The sequence below is a fragment of the Oncorhynchus kisutch genome, linkage group LG12 (genome assembly GCF_002021735.2).
Source record: "Oncorhynchus kisutch isolate 150728-3 linkage group LG12, Okis_V2, whole genome shotgun sequence".
NCBI classification, from domain to species: Eukaryota; Metazoa; Chordata; class Actinopteri; order Salmoniformes; family Salmonidae; genus Oncorhynchus; species Oncorhynchus kisutch.
Window position 1 is genome coordinate 4,942,486 of NC_034185.2, and position 23,899 is coordinate 4,966,384.

The following is a 23,899-nucleotide window of genomic DNA, read 5'->3' on the forward strand; positions in this document are numbered from 1 at the left end:
CACATCCTGTAGAGATCCCTGTCTGGTTCACATCCTGTAGAGATCCCTGTCTGGTTCACATCCTGTAGAGATCCCTGTCTGGTTCACATCCTGTAGAGATCCCTGTCTGGTTCACATCCTGCAGAGATCCCTGTCTGGTTCACATCCTGCAGAGATCCCTGTCTGGTTCACATCCTGCAGAGATCCCTGTCTGGTTCACATCCTGCAGAGATCCCTGTCTGGTTCACATCCTGTAGAGATCCCTGTCTGGTTCACATCCTGTAGAGATCCCTGTCTGGTTCACATCCTGTAGAGATCCCTGTCTGGTTCACATCCTGTAGAGATCCCTGTCTGGTTCACATCCTGCAGAGATCCCTGTCTGGTTCACATCCTGTAGAGATCCCTGTCTGGTTCACATCCTGCAGAGATCCCTGTCTGGTTCACATCCTGTAGAGATCCCTGTCTGGTTCACATCCTGTAGAGATCCCTGTCTGGTTCACATCCTGCAGAGATCCCTGTCTGGTTCACATCCTGCAGAGATCCCTGTCTGGTTCACATCCTGTAGAGATCCCTTTCTGGTTCACATCCTGCAGAGATCCCTGTCTGGTTCACATCCTGTAGAGATCCCTGTCTGGTTCACATCCTGCAGAGATCCCTGTCTGGTTCACATCCTGTAGAGATCCCTGTCTGGTTCACATCCTGTAGAGATCCCTGTCTGGTTCACATCCTGCAGAGATCCCTGTCTGGTTCACATCCTGCAGAGATCCCTGTCTGGTTCACATCCTGTAGAGATCCCTGTCTGGTTCACATCCTGCAGAGATCCCTGTCTGGTTAACATCCTGTAGAGATCCCTGTCTGGTTCACATCCTGTAGAGATCCCTGTCTGGTTCACATCCTGTAGAGATCCCTGTCTGGTTCACATCCTGTAGAGATCCCTGTCTGGTTCACATCCTGTAGAGATCCCTTTCTGGTTCACATCCTGCAGAGATCCCTGTCTGGTTCACATCCTGTAGAGATCCCTGTCTGGTTCACATCCTGCAGAGATCCCTGTCTGGTTCACATCCTGTAGAGATCCCTGTCTGGTTCACATCCTGTAGAGATCCCTGTCTGGTTCACATCCTGCAGAGATCCCTGTCTGGTTCACATCCTGCAGAGATCCCTGTCTGGTTCACATCCTGTAGAGATCCCTGTCTGGTTCACATCCTGCAGAGATCCCTGTCTGGTTCACATCCTGCAGAGATCCCTGTCTGGTTCACATCCTGCAGAGATCCCTGTCTGGTTCACATCCTGTAGAGATCCCTGTCTGGTTCACATCCTGCAGAGATCCCTGTCTGGTTCACATCCTGTAGAGATCCCTGTCTGGTTCACATCCTGTAGAGATCCCTGTCTGGTTCACATCCTGCAGAGATCCCTGTCTGGTTCACATCCTGTAGAGATCCCTGTCTGGTTCACATCCTGTAGAGATCCCTGTCTGGTTCACATCCTGTAGAGATCCCTGTCTGGTTCACATCCTGTAGAGATCCCTGTCTGGTTCACATCCTGTAGAGATCCCTGACTGGTTCACATCCTGTAGAGATCCCTGACTGGTTCACATCCTGTAGAGATCCCTGTCTGGTTCACATCCTGTAGAGATCCCTGTCTGGTTCACATCCTGTAGAGATCCCTGTCTGGTTCACATCCTGTAGAGATCCCTGTCTGGTTCACATCCTGTAGAGATCCCTGTCTGGTTCACATCCTGTAGAGATCCCTGTCTGGTTCACATCCTGTAGAGATCCCTGTCTGGTTCACATCCTGCAGAGATCCCTGTCTGGTTCACATCCTGTAGAGATCCCTGTCTGGTTCACATCCTGTAGAGATCCCTGTCTGGTTCACATCCTGTAGAGATCCCTGACTGGTTCACATCCTGCAGAGATCCCTGACTGGTTCACATCCTGCAGAGATCCCTGACTGGTTCACATCCTGTAGAGATCCCTGTCTGGTTCACATCCTGTAGAGATCCCTGACTGGTTCACATCCTGTAGAGATCCCTGTCTGGTTCACATCCTGCAGAGATCCCTGTCTGGTTCACATCCTGCAGAGATCCCTGTCTGGTTCACATCCTGCAGAGATCCCTGACTGGTTCACATCCTGTAGAGATCCCTGACTGGTTCACATCCTGTAGAGATCCCTGTCTGGTTCACATCCTGTAGAGATCCCTGTCTGGTTCACATCCTGCAGAGATCCCTGTCTGGTTCACATCCTGCAGAGATCCCTGTCTGGTTCACATCCTGCAGAGATCCCTGACTGGTTCACATCCTGCAGAGATCCCTGTCTGGTTCACATCCTGTAGAGATCCCTGTCTGGTTCACATCCTGCAGAGATCCCTGTCTGGTTCACATCCTGTAGAGATCCCTGTCTGGTTCACATCCTGCAGAGATCCCTGTCTGGTTCACATCCTGTAGAGATCCCTGTCTGGTTCACATCCTGCAGAGATCCCTGTCTGGTTCACATCCTGCAGAGATCCCTGTCTGGTTCACATCCTGTAGAGATCCCTGTCTGGTTCACATCCTGCAGAGATCCCTGTCTGGTTCACATCCTGCAGAGATCCCTGTCTGGTTCACATCCTGTAGAGATCCCTGTCTGGTTCACATCCTGTAGAGATCCCTGTCTGGTTCACATCCTGTAGAGATCCCTGTCTGGTTCACATCCTGTAGAGATCCCTGTCTGGTTCACATCCTGTAGAGATCCCTGTCTGGTTCACATCCTGTAGAGATCCCTGTCTGGTTCACATCCTGTAGAGATCCCTGTCTGGTTCACATCCTGCAGAGATCCCTGTCTGGTTCACATCCTGCAGAGATCCCTGTCTGGTTCACATCCTGTAGAGATCCCTGTCTGGTTCACATCCTGCAGAGATCCCTGTCTGGTTCACATCCTGTAGAGATCCCTGTCTGGTTCACATCCTGTAGAGATCCCTGTCTGGTTCACATCCTGTAGAGATCCCTGTCTGGTTCACATCCTGTAGAGATCCCTGTCTGGTTCACATCCTGTAGAGATCCCTGTCTGGTTCACATCCTGTAGAGATCCCTTTCTGGTTCACATCCTGCAGAGATCCCTGTCTGGTTCACATCCTGTAGAGATCCCTGTCTGGTTCACATCCTGCAGAGATCCCTGTCTGGTTCACATCCTGTAGAGATCCCTGTCTGGTTCACATCCTGTAGAGATCCCTGTCTGGTTCACATCCTGCAGAGATCCCTGTCTGGTTCACATCCTGCAGAGATCCCTGTCTGGTTCACATCCTGCAGAGATCCCTGTCTGGTTCACATCCTGCAGAGATCCCTGTCTGGTTCACATCCTGCAGAGATCCCTGTCTGGTTCACATCCTGCAGAGATCCCTGTCTGGTTCACATCCTGTAGAGATCCCTGTCTGGTTCACATCCTGCAGAGATCCCTGTCTGGTTCACATCCTGTAGAGATCCCTGTCTGGTTCACATCCTGTAGAGATCCCTGTCTGGTTCACATCCTGTAGAGATCCCTGTCTGGTTCACATCCTGTAGAGATCCCTGTCTGGTTCACATCCTGTAGAGATCCCTGTCTGGTTCACATCCTGTAGAGATCCCTGACTGGTTCACATCCTGTAGAGATCCCTGTCTGGTTCACATCCTGTAGAGATCCCTGTCTGGTTCACATCCTGTAGAGATCCCTGTCTGGTTCACATCCTGTAGAGATCCCTGTCTGGTTCACATCCTGTAGAGATCCCTGTCTGGTTCACATCCTGTAGAGATCCCTGTCTGGTTCACATCCTGTAGAGATCCCTGTCTGGTTCACATCCTGTAGAGATCCCTGTCTGGTTCACATCCTGCAGAGATCCCTGTCTGGTTCACATCCTGCAGAGATCCCTGTCTGGTTCACATCCTGCAGAGATCCCTGTCTGGTTCACATCCTGTAGAGATCCCTGTCTGGTTCACATCCTGCAGAGATCCCTGACTGGTTCACATCCTGCAGAGATCCCTGACTGGTTCACATCCTGCAGAGATCCCTGACTGGTTCACATCCTGTAGAGATCCCTGTCTGGTTCACATCCTGTAGAGATCCCTGACTGGTTCACATCCTGTAGAGATCCCTGTCTGGTTCACATCCTGCAGAGATCCCTGTCTGGTTCACATCCTGCAGAGATCCCTGTCTGGTTCACATCCTGCAGAGATCCCTGACTGGTTCACATCCTGTAGAGATCCCTGACTGGTTCACATCCTGTAGAGATCCCTGTCTGCTTCACATCCTGTAGAGATCCCTGTCTGGTTCACATCCTGCAGAGATCCCTGTCTGGTTCACATCCTGCAGAGATCCCTGTCTGGTTCACATCCTGCAGAGATCCCTGACTGGTTCACATCCTGCAGAGATCCCTGTCTGGTTCACATCCTGTAGAGATCCCTGTCTGGTTCACATCCTGCAGAGATCCCTGTCTGGTTCACATCCTGTAGAGATCCCTGTCTGGTTCACATCCTGCAGAGATCCCTGTCTGGTTCACATCCTGTAGAGATCCCTGTCTGGTTCACATCCTGCAGAGATCCCTGTCTGGTTCACATCCTGTAGAGATCCCTGTCTGGTTCACATCCTGCAGAGATCCCTGTCTGGTTCACATCCTGTAGAGATCCCTGTCTGGTTCACATCCTGCAGAGATCCCTGTCTGGTTCACATCCTGCAGAGATCCCTGTCTGGTTCACATCCTGTAGAGATCCCTGTCTGGTTCACATCCTGTAGAGATTCCTGTCTGGTTCACATCCTGCAGAGATCCCTGTCTGGTTCACATCCTGCAGAGATCCCTGTCTGGTTCACATCCTGTAGAGATCCCTGTCTGGTTCACATCCTGTAGAGATTCCTGTCTGGTTCACATCCTGTAGAGATCCCTGTCTGGTTCACATCCTGCAGAGATCCCTGTCTGGTTCACATCCTGTAGAGATTCCTGTCTGGTTCACATCCTGTAGAGATCCCTGTCTGGTTCACATCCTGTAGAGATCCCTGTCTGGTTCACATCCGGTAGAGATCCCTGTCTGGTTCACATCCTGTAGAGATCCCTGTCTGGTTCACATCCTGCAGAGATCCCTGTCTGGTTCACATCCTGTAGAGATCCCTGTCTGGTTCACATCCTGCAGAGATCCCTGTCTGGTTCACATCCTGTAGAGATCCCTGTCTGGTTCACATCCTGTAGAGATTCCTGTCTGGTTCACATCCTGTAGAGATCCCTGTCTGGTTCACATCCTGCAGAGATCCCTGTCTGGTTCACATCCTGTAGAGATTCCTGTCTGGTTCACATCCTGTAGAGATCCCTGTCTGGTTCACATCCTGTAGAGATCCCTGTCTGGTTCACATCCTGTAGAGATCCCTGTCTGGTTCACATCCTGCAGAGATCCCTGTCTGGTTCACATCCTGTAGAGATCCCTGTCTGGTTCACATCCTGTAGAGATCCCTGTCTGGTTCACATCCTGTAGAGATCCCTGTCTGGTTCACATCCTGTAGAGATCCCTGACTGGTTCACATCCTGTAGAGATCTCTGTCTGGTTCACATCCTGTAGAGATCCCTGTCTGGTTCACATCCTGTAGAGATCCCTGACTGGTTCACATCCTGTAGAGATCCCTGTCTGGTTCACATCCTGTAGAGATCCCTGTCTGGTTCACATCCTGCAGAGATCCCTGTCTGGTTCACATCCTGTAGAGATCTCTGTCTGGTTCACATCCTGCAGAGATCCCTGTCTGGTTCACATCCTGCAGAGATCCCTGACTGGTTCACATCCTGTAGAGATCCCTGTCTGGTTCACATCCTGTAGAGATCCCTGTCTGGTTCACATCCTGCAGAGATCCCTGTCTGGTTCACATCCTGTAGAGATCTCTGTCTGGTTCACATCCTGTAGAGATCCCTGTCTGGTTCACATCCTGCAGAGATCCCTGTCTGGTTCACATCCTGTAGAGATCCCTGTCTGGTTCACATCCTGTAGAGATCCCTGTCTGGTTCACATCCTGTAGAGATCCCTGTCTGGTTCACATCCTGTAGAGATCCTTGTCTGGTTCACATCCTGCAGAGATCCCTGTCTGGTTCACATCCTGCAGAGATCCTTGTCTGGTTCACATCCTGCAGAGATCCTTGTCTGGTTCACATCCTGCAGAGATCCCTGTCTGGTTCACATCCTGCAGAGATCCCTGTCTGGTTCACATCCTGCAGAGATCCCTGTCTGGTTCACATCCTGTAGAGATCCCTGTCTGGTTCACATCCTGTAGAGATCCCTGTCTGGTTCACATCCTGCAGAGATCCTAATCTACAAAGTAAATATGTTGTGCACATTGCGATACGTTCTACAGGTCTACCAACAAGTAGATGACCAGTAACATATTAAATCACTTTGACACCTTTGAGGCCCTATACCATCACCCTGAATGAGTTCCATATTTTACAGTCTTTTCAACTTCCTGTCACATGAGTCTGAAGAATCTGCCATGTGGATGTGTTGTATGACTTCATCAAACCAGGCAATAAATTAAACATTGGCAACAACAGTTTCAAAAATAACCCAGTTGAAAAAGTGACTGCTTGGGCTTTGAAATACGATCTAACGTTTGATATCAATATGATGTAACATATGATACGTGGATATGTGATCAACTATAAATAGTAGGAGCTTGTGTGGTTGGGAAAATAAATAAATAAAGTATATTGATGATGGTGAGGAAACGCCAGGAACAAACGTGATGCAATGTGTATCCTACAGTGTGTATCCTACAATGTGTAACCTACAATGTGTAACCTACAATGTGTAACCTACAATGTGTAACCTACAATGTGTAACCTACAATGTGTAACCTACAATGTGTAACCTACAATGTGTAACCTAATGTTCCCAGACATCAGACACCAACAGTATGTCTCATGTCTTGGAATTCAGAAGGCTACCACGTCCGGTAATAAACCAGTATTAACATAACAACAAACGTATAATAATTATATTAATATGTCATATGTTATATATACATCAATGCAATGTAATTTCCTTAATGAATTCCTACCGTTCTCTCCCTCTAAGGCATCTCTAATGCCTCATACCATGTTCAGATCAGCCACAGGAGCTGGGTGGCTTCAGCTGCAGTGGAGAATAGGCCAGCGCTTGCTGTGTGTGTGTGTGTGTTTGAATGCATAACGCAGCGTATGTGCATGTGTGTGTCCCTGTGTGTGTGTCCCTGTGTGTGTGTGTGTGTGTGTGTGAGTGTCGCTAACATTTTCCTCTGCAGCAAGCACAAGCCTCAGCGCTCAGCGGCTCCACTAAGGTCAACACCTGTGTTTCTAAAAATGGTCCCGGGGTAGTTGGAACCGGGGGGGGGGGGGGGGGGGGGGGGGGGGCCTCATTCACAGAGAGCTACGGCTCTTACAGGGGCTTTACAATGAAACCTTATGCTCACACTATTTTAGAGGCCTTCACCGTCCACAAATAGCATCCCATATTTTGAAGCCCCTGGGGTGCTTCCAAAATCGAACCCTATTCCCTATGAAGTACACTACTTCTGACCAGGGTTCATAGGGCTCTGGTCAAACATAATGCATTAGGGAATAGGGGGCCGGTTGGTTTCTTTCTCCCCAGCATCACATACAGGATGTCACTCCATTCAACAGTTGTTTAATTTCTATTTCCCATGGTCAAGTGGTTCAGAGAGAGGCAACGACACTCAAATGCATCATAACAATAACAGACGAGGACAATGGATTGGTAGGACAGTAGGACAGCTGACTGGGTGAATCCTAATTTGTACCCTATGTGGTGCACTACTTTGACCCCTTATGGATCCTGGTCTATTAGGGGTCTGGTCAATAGTAGTGCGCTACATAGGGAATTAGGGTACCATTTAAGTGTACCGTTTAGGACGCAAGCTTGTGTGTGATCACAATACCTACAGGGGTTATTTGGCAATAAGGATTTGCCCATGTGACTCTAGGATCGGTATACAACTCTCTCGCCCAAGAATGCCTTGACCATTTGACCAAGAGGAAATTCCCACTTGGGAACGAGGGTGACGCTAAATTTATGTCAAAGGCAGGTCTACGTCATTTACATCAGCAAAGGCCTGGCTGAACCTCCCAGGCTGACATTAGGCCTATAACATTCAACATGGATCCTAGTACCATGTTACCTCTGATCCAGGGTTGGGCAACTTGGGGGGTTGGGGGGACCACAAAAAAAACAGAACTCATCACAAGGGGCTGCAGTGGCTCGTGGGTTTGCATACCAACGTCCAGCCCCCCCCCCCTGCAATCCACATTGCAAAGTTAATTTCCTGTAAATTCTTCAAATTTTTTCATAGGGTAGAGAGAAGATTTAGCAATTTTATATGATTGTGTGCAATTCTAACACCTTTTGCCATATTGGGTGGAGGAAATATTTGCAGTTCTTTATATGATAACTGACGATCAATGTGCCCCACCCGGCTTGGTAATTCGACCATGCTTACTACAAGTTCAGATAGCTGGCCGCCAATATATTTTTTTGCTGACATGGGGTTAATTAGATTTTTTTTAAACCTTTACTTAACTAGGCTTAACTAAACCTTTACTTAACTAGGCTACTTAACCTTTACTTAACTACTTAACGAGGCAAGTCAGTTAAGGACAAATTCTTAGTGGGTTAACTGCCTTGTTCAGGTGCAGAACGACAGATTTTCACCTTGTCAGCTCAGGGATTTGATCTAGCAACCTTTACTGTTACTAGTCCAACGCACTAACCACTAGGCTACCTGCTCTAACCACTAGGCTACCTGCTCTAACCACTAGGCTACCTGCCTCTAACCACTAGGCTACCTGTTCTAACCACTAGGCTACCTGCTCTAACCACTAGGCTACCTGTTCTAACCACTAGGCTACCTGTTCTAACCACTAGGCTACCTGCTCTAACCACTAGGCTCCCTGTCTCTAACCACTAGGCTACCTGCTCTAACCACTAGGCTCCCTGTCTCTAACCACTAGGCTACCTGCTCTAACCACTAGGCAACCTGCTCTAACCACTAGGCTACCTGCTCTAACCACTAGGCTACCTGTTCTAACCACTAGGCTACCTGTTCTAACCATTAGGCTACCTGCTCTAACCACTAGGCTACCTGTTTTAAACCACTAGGCTACCTGTTTTAACCACTAGGCTACCTGCTCTAACCACTAGGCTACCTGCTCTAACCACTTGGCTACCTGCTCTAACCGCTAGGCTACCTGCTCTAACCACTAGGCTACCTGCTCTAACCACTTGGCTACCTGCTCTAACCACTTGGCTACCTGCTCTAACCACTAGGCTACCTGCTCTAACCACTAGGCTACCTGCTCTAACCGCTAGGCTACCTGCTCTAACCGCTAGGCTACCTGCCTCTAACCACTAGGCTACCTGCTCTAACCACTAGGCTACCTGCTCTAACCACTAGGCTACCTGCCTCTAACCACTAGGCTACCTGCTCTAACCACTTGGCTACCTGCTCTAACCGCTAGGCTACCTGCCTCTAACCACTAGGCTACCTGCTCTAACCGCTTGGCTACCTGCTCTAACCGCTAGGCTACCTGCCTCTAACCACTAGGCTACCTGCTCTAACCACTAGGCTACCTGCTCTAACCTCTAGGTAACCTGCTCTAACCACTAGGTTACCTGCTCGAACCACTAGGCTACCTGCTCGAACCACTAGGCTACCTGCTCTAACCACTAGGCTACCTGCTCTAACCACTAGGCTACCTGCTCTAACCACTTGGCTACCTGCTCTAACCACTTGGCTACCTGCTCTAACCGCTAGGCTACCTGCTCTAACCACTAGGCTACCTGCTCTAACCACTAGGCTACCTGCTCTAACCACTTGGCTACCTGCTCTAACCGCTAGGCTACCTGCCTCTAACCACTAGGCTACCTGCTCTAACCACTAGGCTACCTGCTCTAACCACTAGGCTACCTGCTCTAACCACTAGGCTACCTGCTGCCCCGTAATTGAGTGAATGCTGATGCACAACCACATTTCAAAATGGCACCTTGTTTATTCTGTGATTCTAACTCTCAACAGTTAGTTTTTATTTGATTTATTTGTCCGCGGGCCAATCTCCCTGCTCTACTCTAACCTAACAACAACAGTACAGCCGACTAGGTGTCACACCATGTGGTGTTACCGTGGTTTCCCACCTAGCTCTTTGATGAAGGCTTATGCCTCTACTTTATGGCTTTGTGCATCAACTCTGTGGATCTGTACCTCAAACATCAAGGATGTGTCCCAAATGGCACCCTATTCCCTATTTAGTGTGCTACTTTTAGTAGCTCATCCTAAGGAATCATTAAACAAACGGACAGACGGGCAGCGATCAGAGTTTGACTGGCATCCATGTCGCCCCAAATTGGGTCAGCGGTGTTATTTTTAACTCAAGTTCACATGCCGGGGTCCCAAGCCCTGCTAATCATTATTACTTTCTGTCATATCCCTTTGCCCCTCTCGCCCCCCTCTTGGCCCTCTCGCCCGTCCCGCCCCTCTCGACCCCCTCTGCCCCTCTCGCTTCTCCCGCCCCTCCAGCCACCCCCCCACCTGCTCCCCTCCCTCCCCACCCCTCCCGCCCCCTCCCGCCCCTCTCACCCGTCCCACCCATCTCACCCCCCTCTCGGCTGTCCTGTCCCGCCCCTCTCACCCCCTCTGCCCCTCTCGCCCCTCCGCCCCTCTCATCCCCCTCACCCCCCTCTGCCCCTCTCATCCCCCTCCGCCCCTCTCATCCCCCTCTGCCCCTCTCGCCCCTCCGCCCCTCTCACCCTCCTCCGCCCTCTCACACCTCTCGCCCCTCACCAATATCTCACAGCATTTGGGGAGGTCACAACACAGGGCTGTTAGCCGGAGATAATTTCCCTTGGGACAGCGTGGCGTAGAGGTCCTGGGTAAAAATACACCAACAGCTGATACCAGATCAGGTCTTCCACCAATGGTATAGGGTAACGTGCATCTCAAAAAATCACCCTATTCCCTTCATAGTGCACTACTCTGGTCTAAAGTAGTGCACTACTCTGGCCTAAAGTAGTGCACTACTCTGGTCTAAAGTAGTGCACTATGAAGGGAATAGGGTGCCATTGGAGATGCATGCATATTATCTCCCCAGGATAGAACAGCCTAACAGCTTAACCCCAGACCTCTACCATCCTCTCTATGCCACCTCAAACATGCCACCTATTCCAATGTGTGTTCCGGTGTGGGTGGTAATCTTGGCTAAGGAGGATTATGTTATGATGGTTTGATCATATTACTTTTGGTTTCCATTGCAAGATAGAACGCAAAGGAGAACATACAGTGTCCCTCTCCGAATACCCATACAAGCCACAGAGAAACATACAGTGTCCCTGTCCGAAAACCCATACAAGCCACAGAGAAACATAGTGTCCCTGTCAGAAACCCCATACAAGCCACAGAGAAACATACAGTGTCCCTGTCAGAATACCCATACAAGCCACAGAGAAACATACAGTGTCCCTGTCCGAAAACCCATACAAGCCACAGAGAAACATACAGTGTCCCTGTCCGAAAACCCATACAAGCCACAGAGAAACATACAGTGTACCTGTCCGAAAACCCATACAAGCCACAGAGAAACATACAGTGTCCCTGTCCGAAAACCCATACAAGCCACAGAGAAACATACAGTGTCCCTGTCAGAATACCCATACAAGCCACAGAGAAACATACAGTGTCCCTGTCCGAAAACCCATACAAGCCACAGAGAAACATACAGTGTCCCTGTCCGAAAACCCATACAAGCCACAGAGAAACATACAGTGTCCCCTCTCCGAATACGCAGAGAAACATAGTGTCCCTGTCAGAATACCCATACAAGCCACAGAGAACATAGTGTCCCTGTCAGAATACCCATACAAGCCAGAGAAACATACAGTGTCCCTGTCCGAAAACCCATACAAGCCACAGAGAAACATAGTGTCCCTGTCAGAATACCCATACAAGCCACAGAGAAACATACAGTGTCCCTGTCAGAATACCCATACAAGCCACAGAGAAACATACAGTGTCCCTGTCAGAATACCCATACAAGCCACAGAGAAACATACAGTGTCCCTGTCCGAAAACCCATACAAGCCACAGAGAAACATACAGTGTCCCTGTCCGAAAACCCATACAAGCCACAGAGAAACATACAGTGTACCTGTCCGAAAACCCATACAAGCCACAGAGAAACATACTGTGTCCCTGTCCGAAAACCCATACAAGCCACAGAGAAACATACAGTGTCCCTGTCCGAAAACCCATACAAGCCACAGAGAAACATACAGTGTACCTGTCCGAAAACCCATAACAAGCCACAGAGAAACATACAGTGTCCCTGTCAGAATACCCATACAAGCCACAGAGAAACATACAGTGTCCCTGTCCGAAACCCATACAAGCCACAGAGAAACATAGTGTCCCTGTCAGAATACCCATACAAGCCACAGAGAAACATACAGTGTCCCTGTCCGAAAACCCATACAAGCCACAGAGAAACATACAGTGTCCCTGTCCGAAAACCCATACAAGCCACAGAGAAACATACAGTGTCCCTGTCCGAAAACCCATACAAGCCACAGAGAAACATACAGTGTCCTGTCAGAATACCCATACAAGCCACAGAGAAACATACAGTGTCCCTGTCCGAATACCCATACAAGCCACAGAGAAACATACAGTGTCCCTGTCAGAATACCCATACAAGCCACAGAGAAACATACAGTGTCCCTGTCCGAAAACCCATACAAGCCACAGAGAAACATACAGTGTCCCTGTCCGAAAACCCATACAAGCCACAGAGAAACATACAGTGTACCTGTCCGAAAACCCATACAAGCCACAGAGAAACATACAGTGTCCCTGTCAGAATACCCATACAAGCCACAGAGAAACATACAGTGTCCCTGTCCGAAAACCCATACAAGCCACAGAGAAACATACAGTGTCCCTGTCCGAAAACCCATACAAGCCACAGAGAAACATACAGTGTCCCTGTCCGAAAACCCATACAAGCCACAGAGAAACATACAGTGTCCCTGTCCGAATACCCATACAAGCCACAGAGAAACATACAGTGTCCCTGCCCGAATACCCATACAAGCCACAGAGAAACATACAGTGTCCCTGTCAGAATACCCATACAAGCCACAGAGAAACATACAGTGTCCCTGTCCGAAAACCCATACAAGCCACAGAGAAACATACAGTGTCCCTGTCCGAAAACCCATACAAGCCACAGAGAAACATACAGTGTCCCTGTCAGAATACCCATACAAGCCACAGAGAAACATACAGTGTCCCTGTCAGAATACCCATACAAGCCACAGAGAAACATACAGTGTCCCTGTCCGAAAACCCATACAAGCCACAGAGAAACATACAGTGTCCCTGTCCGAAAACCCATACAAGCCACAGAGAAACATACAGTGTACCTGTCCGAAAAACCCATACAAGCCACAGAGAAACATACAGTGTCCCTGTCAGAATACCCATACAAGCCACAGAGAAACATACAGTGTCCCTGTCCGAATACCCATACAAGCCACAGAGAAACATACAGTGTCCCTGTCCGAATACCCATACAAGCCACAGAGAAACATACAGTGTCCCTGTCAGAATACCCATACAAGCCACAGAGAAACATACAGTGTCCCTGTCCGAAAACCCATACAAGCCACAGAGAAACATACAGTGTCCCTGTCCGAAAACCCATACAAGCCACAGAGAAACATACAGTGTCCCTGTCAGAATACCCATACAAGCCACAGAGAAACATACAGTGTCCCTGTCAGAATACCCATACAAGCCACAGAGAAACAGTGTCCCTGTCCGAAAACCCATACAAGCCACAGAGAAACATACAGTGTCCCTGTCCGAATACCCATACAAGCCACAGAGAAACATACAGTGTCCCTGTCAGAATACCCATACAAGCCACAGAGAAACATACAGTGTCCCTGTCCGAAAACCCATACAAGCCACAGAGAAACATACAGTGTCCCTGTCCGAAAACCCATACAAGCCACAGAGAAACATACAGTGTCCCTGTCAGAATACCCATACAAGCCACAGAGAAACATACAGTGTCCCTGTCAGAATACCCATACAAGCCACAGAGAAACACAGTGTCCCTGTCCGAAAACCCATACAAGCCACAGAGAAACATACAGTGTCCCTGTCTGAAAACCCATACAAGCCACAGAGAAACATACAGTGTCCCTGTCCGAAAACCCATACAAGCCACAGAGAAACATACAGTGTCCCTGTCAGAATACCCATACAAGCCACAGAGAAACATACAGTGTCCCTGTCAGAATACCCATACAAGCCACAGAGAAACATACAGTGTCCCTGTCCGAAAACCCATACAAGCCACAGAGAAACATACAGTGTCCCTGTCAGAATACCCATACAAGCCACAGAGAAACATACAGTGTCCCTGTCAGAATACCCATACAAGCCACAGAGAAACATACAGTGTCCCTGTCCGAAAACCCATACAAGCCACAGAGAAACATACAGTGTCCCTGTCCGAAAACCCATACAAGCCACAGAGAAACATACAGTGTCCCTGTCAGAATACCCATACAAGCCACAGAGAAACATACAGTGTCCCTGTCCGAAAACCCATACAAGCCACAGAGAAACATACAGCATATATTCATTTTGAATAAAGCTAAACACAGACGTATTGTTGACAAGCTACTGTGACGTAACAAGTGGCGTAACAAGTGGATCAAACACATTATCGAAGTAGAAAAGGTTCATCAGGAACAGTACAGTGATATGCTAGCGTGCCGTGTCTGGGAGATAGAGCTTCAGCCGTGGAGTTGTGTGTTGCTGACTCATTAAGGTGATATTAATGGTCGCCTGGTAGCTGTCCTTCACTGAGCTACGCCAGTTGCCTGGGCTGAGGTTGACACAGCTGTCGTGGCGCTGTGACTGCTCCCACATAGTGTGGCAATGGAGCAGAAAGGCCAGGGTCACCAGCATTTAGGCTGAACAGGTGAGGAGACAGACAGCGAGAGAGAGAGACAGCAAGAGCGAGAGAGAGAGAGACAGCGAGAGACAGCGAGAGAGAGGGAGAGAGACAGCGAGAGAGAGGGAGAGAGACAGCGAGAGAGAGAGCGAGAGAGAGAGAGAGAGAGAGACAGCGAGAGAGAGAGAGAGAGAGAGAGAGACAGCGAGAGAGAGAGAGAGAGAGAGAGAGAGAGAGAGAGAGGAGAGAGAGAGACAGCGAGAGAGAGAGAGAGAGAGAGAGAGAGAGACAGACAGCGAGAGAGAGAGAGAGAGAGAGACAAGCGAGAGAGAGAGAGAGAGAGAGAGAGAGAGAGAGAGAGAGAGAGAGAGAGAGAGAGAGAGAGAGAGAGAGAGAGAGAGAGAGAGAGAGAGAGAGAGAGAGAGAGAGAGAGAGAGAGAGAGAGAGAGAGAGAGAGAGAGAGAGAGAGAGAGAGAGAGAGAGAGAGAGAGAGAGAGAGAGAGAGAGAGAGAGAGAGAGAGAGAGAGAGAGAGAGAGAGAGAGAGAGAGAGAGAAGAGATGAGGAGAGCAGAGAGAGAGAGAGAGAGAGAGGAGAGAGAGAGAGAGAGAGAGAGATATGCAAGCAGACCTGGCTCTCAAGAGAAGACAGGCTATGTGCCCACTGCCCAGAAAATTTGGTGGAAACTGAGCTGCACTTCCTAACCTCCTGCCAAATGTGTGACCATATTAGAGACTCAGATTACACAGACCCACAAAGATTTGAAAAACAAACCCAATTTTGATTAACTCCCATATCTTTGTGCCATCACAGCAGCAAGATTTGTGACCTGATGCCACAAACGAAAGGCCAACAAGTGAAGAACAAATAGGACATTTCAAATGTCTTTATTCTTTTGGAACTGCGTGATGTTTACTGAGAGAGAGGGGGGGGGGGTGTAAATAAATAAATATATATATATATATATATATATATAGAGAGAGAGAGAGAGAGAGAGAAAAAGAACAGACATCAATATGAGCTGATCTGAGAACAGACATCAATATGAGCTGATCTGAGAACAGACATCAATATGAGCTGATCTGAGAACAGACATCAATATGAGCTGATCTGAGAACAGACATCAATATGAGCCGATCTGAGAACAGACATCAATATGAGCTGATCTGAGAACAGACATCAATATGAGCTGATCTGAGAACAGACATCAATATGAGCCGATCTGAGAACAGACATCAATAAGAACTGATCTGAGAACAGACATCAATAAGAGCTGATCTGAGAACAGACATCAATATGAGCTGATCTGAGAACAGACATCAATAAGAACTGATCTGAGAACAGACATCAATAAGAGCTGATCTGAGAACAGACATCAATAAGAGCTGATCTGAGAACAGACATCAATATGAGCTGATCTGAGAACAGACATCAATAAGAACTGATCTGAGAACAGACATCAATAAGAACTGATCTGAGAACAGACATCAATAAGAGCTGATCTGAGAACAGACATCAATATGAGCTGATCTGAGAACAGACATCAATAAGAACTGATCTGAGAACAGACATCAATATGAGCTGATCTGAGAACAGACATCAATAAGAGCTGATCTGAGAACAGACATCAATAAGAACTCCCAGCTCTTCTTCATGATGCTCTCCATCCATCAGTTGATTGACAGGTTGACAGGGTGGAATCCTCTGTGCATTGAGTCCCATCCGTAACCTTCTAGAACAATGTACCTTGTGTACAACCTTTAAAAAAAAACAGTATCCTACTTGAGAACACATACAATGGTTCCAATATAATAGTCTGTGGTATAGCTGTCTACTACATTTAGAAACTATCAGTGTAATTTTACCAATGAATAAACCATTAAAAAAAAAGAAGATATGGTACTTTGTCTCCACGCGCCCCTATTCAGAACCACAAATTGTGTAAAACTAACAGGATGTGCCCCACTGGACTTAGTTAACCCCCCCCCCCAAACCCCCCTTTCACCCAGACACACAACACATGAAAGAACCAGAGGTGTTACGGTGTCCCTGTCTGAAGAACCAGAGGTGTTACAGTGTCCCTGTCTGAAGAACCAGAGGTGTTACAGTGTCCCTGTCCGAATACCCATACAAGAACCAGAGGTGTTACAGTGTCCCTGTCTGAAGACCCATACAAGAACCAGAGGTGTTACAGTGTCCCTGTCTGAAGAACCAGAGGTGTTACAGTGTCCCTGTCTGAAGAACCAGAGGTGTTACAGTGTCCCTGTCTGAATACCCATACAGGAACCAGAGGTGTTACAGTGTCGCTGTCTGAAGAACCAGAGGTGTTACAGTGTCCCTGTCTGAATACCCATACAAGAACCAGAGGTGTTACAGTGTCCCTGTGTTGCTGCTGGAGCTGGTGTCAGTGACCCTGTTGTAATTGTCTTTATCCCAAATGGCACCCTATTCCCTATATATATCCCAAATGGCACCCTATTCCCTACATAGTGCACTACTTCTGACCAGAGCCCTGTGGGCACCTTTTTTTGACAGGGTTTATAGACTCTTTGGACCCAGATCTGATAATGATATGACAGGGTTTATACCCAGATCTGATAATGATATGACAGGGGTTATACCCAGATCTGATAATGATATGACAGGGTAGCCTAGTGGGGCAGCAGTGTAGCCTAGTGGTTAGAGCATTGGACTAGTAACCGAAAGGTTGCAAGTTCAAATCCCCGAGCTGACAAGGTACAAAATCTGTCGTTCTGCCCTTGAACAGGCAGTTAACCCACTGTTCCTAGGCCGTCATTGAAAATAAGAATTTGTTCTTAACTGACTTGCCTAGTTAAATAAAGGTAAAAAAAAAAAAGGGTTTATACCCAGATCTGATAATGATATGACAGGGTTTATACCCAGATCTGATAATGATATGACAGGGTTTATACCCAGATCTGATAATGATATGACAGGGTTTATACCCAGATCTGATAATGATATGACAGGGTTTATACCTAGATCTGATAATGATATGCCAGGGTTTATACCCAGATCTGATAATGATATGACAGGGTTTATACCCAGATCTGATAATGATATGACAGGGTTTATACCCAGATCTGATAATGATATGACAGGGTTTATACCAAGATCTGATAATGATATGACAGGGTTTATACCCAGATCTGATAATGATATGACAGGGTTTATACCCAGATCTGATAATGATATGACAGGGTTTATACCCAGATCTGATGATGATATGACAGGGTTTATACCCAGATCTGATAATGATATGACAGGGTTTATACCCAGATCTGATAATGATATGACAGGGTTTATACCCAGATCTGATGATGATATGACAGGGTTTATACCCAGATCTGATGATGATATGACATGGTTTATACCCAGATCTGATGATGATATGACAGGGTTTATTTCAGATATGTCAACAAATCATTATTTTCTTCCAGTTCATTACAGGAATGCACTTTAAAAAAATGTTTTTATCAATACAATATGAATCCCCATTATGACCTGGTGTTAAATCTCCACACAGCGTACATCTCCGAGGACTCTATCTTACTACATAGGCTCATCTCCTCCCCTTGTAATCCTTCATCTTCATTAACAACAGAGCCATCACAAGGCCACATGCAAGTACACCTTCTCTTCTTGTTCACTAGAGCCATGGAATAGTCTACAATCCATGCTTCATCTAGACATGATGGTGCCACTGAATTAATTTGAAATATTGATGGGAGACTGTTACAGAGGAGTGTAAATGTCCCCAGTCCACCTGGTCGTGCTGCTGCTCCAGTTTCTACTGTTCTGCCTGCGGCTATGGAACCCTGACCTGTTCACCGGACGTGCTACCTGTCCCAGACCTGCAGCTTTCAACTCTCTAGAGACAGCAGGAGCGGTAGAGATGCTCTCAATGATCGGCTATGAAAAGCCAACTGACATTTACTCCTGAGGTGCTGACTTGCTGCACCCTCGACAACTACTGTGATTATTATTATTTGACCATGCTGGTCATCTATAAACATTTGAACATCTTGACCATGTTCTGTTATAATCTCCACCCGGCACAGCCAGAAGATGACTGGCCACCCCACATAGCCTGGTTCCTCTCTAGGTTTCTTCCTAGGTTTTGGCCTTTCTAGGGAGTTTTTCCTAGCCACCGTGCTTCTACACCTGCATTGCTTGCTGTTTGGGGTTTTAGGCTGGGTTTCTGTACAGCACTTTGAGATATCAGCTGATGTAAGAAGGGTTATATAAATACATTTGATTTTCTTTTAATGTTTTTCTTTTAGGCTGGATCATGTATTGATGTAATGTATTGATTGTTGCTGCCTTCTTGGCCTGGTCTCCCTTGAAAAAGAGACTCTGGGTCTCAATGATTTGACTTTCAGTAGTATGAAAGTATAGAAAAAAAGGGATCAACCTCCTGCCATGTGACATACATCTCCACATGATCCCCCCCATTCCTCCCTCCACTGCTCTGCTTGCAGAATGTGGTGAGGCTGTCTGGCAGACCGGGGGTCAGTTACACAGCTGCCTCATCAGCCATTCCACCCAAAGAGAGAGACAACTGCAGGCAGAGCCAAGTAACAACAGCAAGCCGCAAGCCCAGTTAGGTGTTAGTGAGGTAGACAAGGGGGTTGGAGTGGGGGTAGACAAGGGGGTTGGGGAAGACAAGGGGGTTGGGTTGGGGGTAGAACAAGGGGGTTGGACGGGGGGTAGACAAGGGGTTGGGTTGGGGGTAGACAAGGGGGTTGGGTTGGGGGTAGAAAAGGGGGTAGACAAGGGGGTTGGAGTGGGGGTAGACAAGGGGGTTGGAGTGGGGGTAGAAAAGGGGGTTGGAATGGGGGTAGACAAGGGGGTTGGAGTGGGGGGTGGACAAGGGGGTTGGAGTGGGGGTAGACAAGGGGGTTGGGTTGGGGGTAGACAAGGGGGTTGGGTTGGGGGTAGACAAGGGGGTTGGATGGGGATAGACAAAGGGGGTTGGACGGGGGGGGGTAGACAAGGGGGTTGGGCGGGGGGTAGAACAAGGGGGTTGGATGGGGGGTAGACAAGGGGGTTGGCGTGGGGGTAGACAAGGGGGTTGGTGTGGGGGTAGACAAGGGGGATAGGGTAGGCAAGGGGGTTGGGGATAGACAAGGGGGTTGAGGATAGACAAGGGGGTTGGAGTGGGGGTAGACAAGGGGGTTGGATGGGGGGTAGACAAGGGGGATAGGGTAGGCAAGGGGGTTGGGTTAAACAAGGGGGTTGGAATGGGGGTAGACAAGGGGGTTGGAGTGGGGGTAGACAAGGGGGTTGGCGTAGGGGTAGACAAGGGGTTAGGGTAGACAAGGGTGTTGGGGATAGACAAGGGGGTTGATGATAGACAAGGGGGTAGACAAGGGGTTTGGATGGGGGGTAGACAAGGTGGTTGGATGGGGGGTAGACAAGGGGGTTGGAGTGGGGGTAGACAAGGGGGTTGGGGGATAGACAAGGGGCGTTGGGTTGGGGGTAGACAAGGGGGTTGAGGATAGACAAGGGGGTTGAGGATAGACAAGGGGGTTGGAGTGGGGGTAGACAAGGGGGATAGGGTAGGCAAGGGGGTTGGGTTAAACAAGGGGGTTGGAATGGGGGTAGACAAAGGGGTTGGAGTGGGGGTAGACAAGGGGGTTGGCGTAGGGGTAGACAAGGGGGTTAGGGTAGACAAGGGTGTTGGGGATAGACAAGGGGGTTGATGATAGACAAGGGGGTTGAGGATAGACAAGGGGGTAGACAAGGGGGTTGGATGGGTAGACAAGGGGGTTGGATGGGGGGTAGACAAGGGGGTTGGAGTGGGGGTAGACAAGGGGGTTGGGGATAGACAAGGGCGTTGGGTTGGGGGTAGACAAGGGGATTGGAATGGGGCTAGACAAGGGGGTTGGAGTGGGGATAGACAAGGGGGTTGGAGTTGGGGGGTAGAAAAGGGGGTTGGACGGGGGGTAGACAAGGGTGTTGGAGTGGGGGTAGACAAGGGGGTTGGAGTGGGGGTAGACAAGGGGATTGGCGTGGGGGTAGACAAGGGGGTTGGCGTGGGGGTAGACAAGGGGGATAGGGTAGGCAAGGGGGTTGGGGCTGGACAAGGGGGTTGAGGATAGACAAGGGGGTTGAGGATAGACAAGGGGGTTGGGGATAGACAAGGGGGTTGAGGGTAGACAAGGGGGTTGGATGGGGGTAGACAAGGGGATTGGCGTGGGGTAGACAAGGGGGTTGGCGTGGGGGTAGACAAGGGGGATAGGGTAGGCAAGGGGGTTGGGGCTGGACAAGGGGGTTAGGGTAGACAGGGGGTTGGGGATAGACAAGGGGGTTGGGGATAGACAAGGGGGTTGAGGGTAGACAAGGGGGTTGGATGGGGGTAGACAAGGGGGTTGGATGGGGGGTAGACAAGGGGGTTGGATGGGGGGTAGACACAGTGGTTGGAGTGGGGGTAGACAAGGGGGTTGGAGTGGGGGTAGAACAGGGGGTTGGAGTGGGGGTAGACAAGGGGGTTGGAGTGGGGGTAGACAAGGGGGTTGGAGTGGGGGTAGAAAAGAGGGTTGGAGTGGGGGTAGAAAAGGGTTGGAGTGGGGGTAGACAAGTGGGTTGGAGTGGGGGTAGACAAGGGGGTTGGGATTAGAAAAGGGGGTTGGAGTGGGGGCAGACAAGGGGGTTGGATGGGGGGGATATACAAGGGGGGTTGGAGTGGGGGTAGACAAGGGGGTTGGATGGGGGTAGACAAGGGGGATAGGGTAGGCAAGGGGGTTGGGTTAAACAAGGGGGTTGGAATGGGGGTAGAGAAGGGGGTTGGCGTAGGGGTAGACAAGGGGGTTAGGGTAGACAAGGGGGTTGGGGGGGACAAGGGGGTTGGGGTGGGGGTAGACAAGGGGGGTTGGGATTAGAAAAGGGGGTTGGAGTGGGGGCAGACAAGGGGGTTGGATGGGGGGGGATAGACAAGGGGGTTAGGGTAGACAAGGGGGTTGGGGGGGGACAAGGGGGTTGGGGATAGACAAGGGGGTTGGATGGGGGGTAGACAAGGGGGTTGGATGGGGGGTAGACACAGGGGTTGGATGGGGGGTAGAAAAGAGGGTTGGAGTGGGAGTAGAAAAGAGGGTTGGAGTGGGGGTAGACAAGAGGGTTGGAGTGGGGGTAGACAAGGTGGTTGGAGTGGGGGTAGACAAGGGGGTTGGGGTAGACAAGGGGGTTGGAGTGGGGGTAGACAAGGGGGTTGGATGGGGGGTAGACAAGGGGGTTGGATGGGGGGTAGACACAGGGGTTGGGAGTGGGGGTAGACAAGGGGGTTGGAGTGGGGGTAGACAAGGGGGTTGGAGTGGGGGTAGACAAGGGGGTTGGATGGGGGTAGAAAAGAGGGTTGGATGGGGGTAGACAAGGGGGTTGGATGGGGGGTAGACAAGGGGGTTGGATGGGGGTAGACACAGGGGTTGGAGTGGGGGTAGACAAGGGGGTTGGAGTGGGGGTAGACAAGGGGTTGGAGTGGGGGTAGACAAGGGGGTTGGAGTGGGGGTAGACAAGGGGGTTGGAGTGGGGGTAGGAAAAGAGGGTTGGCAGTGGGGGGTAGAAAAAGGGTTGGAGTGGGGGTTAGAAACAAGGTGTTGGAGTGGGGTAACAGGTGTTGGAAAGTGGGGGTAGACAACAGTGGGTGGAGTGGGGGTAAGACAAGGGGGTTGGGATTAGACAAAGGGGGTTGGAGTGGGGGCAGACAAGGGGGTTGGATGGGGGGAGATAGAAAGGGGGTTGGAGTGGGGGTAGACAAGGGGGTTGGGATGGGGGTAGACAAGGGGGGATAGGGTAGGCAGGGGGTTGGAGTTAAAACAAGGGGGTTGGAATGGCGGGGTTAGCAAGGGGGTTGGAGTGGGGGGGTAGACAAGGGGGGTTGGCCGGTAGGGGGTAGAAAGGGGGTTAGGGGTAGACAAGGGGGTTGGGGATAGACAAGGGGGTTGGGATGGTGGGGTAGACAAGGGGGTTGGATGGGGGGTAAGCACAGGGGTTGGGATGGGGGGTAGAAAAGAGGGTTGGAGTGGGAGTAGAAAAAGGGTTGGAGTGGGGGTAGACAAGAGGGTTGGAGTGGGGGTAGACAAGGTGTTGAGTGGGGGTAGACAAGGGGGTGGAGTGGGGGTAGACAAGGGGTTGGGGTAGACAAGGGGGTTGGGGTAGACAAGGGGTTGGAGTGGGGGTAGACAAGGGGNGGGGGTAGACATGGGGTTTGGAGGGTGGGGTAGACAAGGGGTTGGAGTGGGGGTAGACAAGGGGGTTGGAGTAGGGATGTGGGGGTAGACAAGGGGGTTGGAGTGGGGGTAGACAAGAGGGTTGGAGTGGGGTAGACAAGAGGGTTGGAGTGGGGGTAGACAAGAGGGTTGGAGTAGGGGTAGACAAGAGGGTTGGAGTAGGGGTAGACAAGGGGTTGAGTGGGGTAGACAAGGGGGTTGGAGTAAGGATAGTAAGGATGTGGGGGGTAGACAAGGGGGGTTGGAGTGGGGGTAGACAAGAGGGTTGGAGTGGGGGTAGACAAGAGGGTTGGAGTAGGGGTAGACAAGAGGGTTGGTGTAGGGGTAGACAAGGGGGTTGGAGTGGGGGTAGACAAGGGGGTTGGAGTGGGGGTAGAAAAGGGGGGTTGGGAATGGGGGTAGACAAGGGGGTTGGAAGTGGGGGTGGACAAGGGGTTGGAGTGGGGGTAGACAAGGGGGTTGGGTTGGGGGTAGACAAGGGGGTTGGGTTGGGGGTAGACAAGGGGGTTGGATGGGGATAGACGAAGGGGGTTGGACGGGGGGGGGTAGACAAGGGGGTTGGGCGGGGGGGTAGACAAGGGGTTGGATGGGGGGGTAGACAAGGGGGGTTGGCGTGGGGGTAGACAAGGGGGTTGGTGTGGGGGTAGACAAGGGGGATAGGGTAGGCAAGGGGGTTGGGGATAGACAGGG